Here is a 1505-nt window from a genome sequence, read left to right on the forward strand (position 1 = left end):
CACATTTTATTGGCATAACCAAAGTTTGTTAATTTAATATTTGTGCTGGATGTGGTGGCTTACCCCTGTAATCTCAGTGCTTTTGGAGGCCAAGGTCGGAGGATTGCTTGAAGCCAGGAGTTTCAGACCTGCCTGGGCAACATAGGGAGACCCTGCATCTTTACAAAAAATAAAGATAAAAATTAGCTGGGCGCAGTTGTGTTTGCCTGTTGTCCCAGCTACTCGGAAGGCAGAAGTGGGAGGATTGCTTGAGCCCAGGAGTTTCAAGTGCAGTGAACCATGATCCCTTCCCTGCACTACAGCCTGGGCAACAGAGCGAAATGCTGTCACTAATAAATAAATAAATATTTAATATTTGTAAAATATTTGAAATCAGATTGTAAGTTAGGATCTCATATTTCCCAAATATGCCTAATGATTGAGACATCAAAGCCAATCATAAATGAAATGTGTCAAGATTCTATAGAAAGGAAATTGTAAGCAGGAAACTTAATGTGAGCGTGGCAACATTTTAGTGTGTTTGATATGCAGCCTCTGAAGCTCTTCAAATTGGCCTGGAGGAGATTCAGCAGCTTATGTGAGTCAATTCAGCATTGTTTATTAAGCACCTATTATGTATCAGGCATTGTTCTAGAAACTTGAGTGACATCAATGGACCCAAAAAAGATGTGTCCTCATCTCTAAAGAGAAACATGAAAAGGAAACAAAATCAATAAGTAAAACATGTAGTGTGTTTGAAGGTAACAAGCAATAATAAAAAGTGAGGTCAGGTAAGGGGACCAGGAGGGGTGGGGTGGGGGAAAGCAGTGGCAAGAAATGGAGTTGTCAGTTTAGGCCTCTGTTAGAAAGTGAGATGTGAGAAAAACTTGAAGAAGGTGATCCAAGGAAATATCTGGAAGGGATGTGTTCCAAGAAGAGAGAACAGCTACAGTGAAGGCCGAAGATATGCCTGCTGTGCTTGAGGAACAGCAAGGGGGCCAGCGTAAGTTGAAGCACAAGGCACAGAAACCACGTTGGGTCAGGGTGCAGGTCCTGCCAAGCCCTACAGGTCATCACAGGGAATTGCCTCACACTCAAGGAAAATGGGGACCCTAGGAAGTTCTGAGCAAGTGGAAGGTGGGAGCTGCCATTGGTGGAAACTGGGAGAGCTGAGGGTGAGAGTGAGGCACGTTTGGGGTAGGAACAGGAGCAACCAGGATTTCAGGTTGGACATGTTGAGTCTGAGCATCTGTGAAACATCCAGATAGAGAGGTTGAGTGGGCAGTTGGGTATATGAATAGGAGTTCGGAAGAGGTGGACAGGTTCGAGTTGTCGGCAGATTTTATAGAGATGATGTTTAAGACCACAGATTGGGATGACCTCACTAAGGGAGAGTGGAGAAGGAGAAGAGAAAAGGAACAAGACCGGAGCCCTGGGCACTCCAACTGTTATGGGCCGGGGAGAAGAGAGACGAGGAACAACCAGCAAAACAAACTGACGCGTGACCGGGGACGCAGGAGGAAAAC

The sequence above is a fragment of the Chlorocebus sabaeus genome, chromosome 14 (genome assembly GCF_047675955.1).
Source record: "Chlorocebus sabaeus isolate Y175 chromosome 14, mChlSab1.0.hap1, whole genome shotgun sequence".
NCBI lineage: Eukaryota > Metazoa > Chordata > Mammalia > Primates > Cercopithecidae > Chlorocebus > Chlorocebus sabaeus.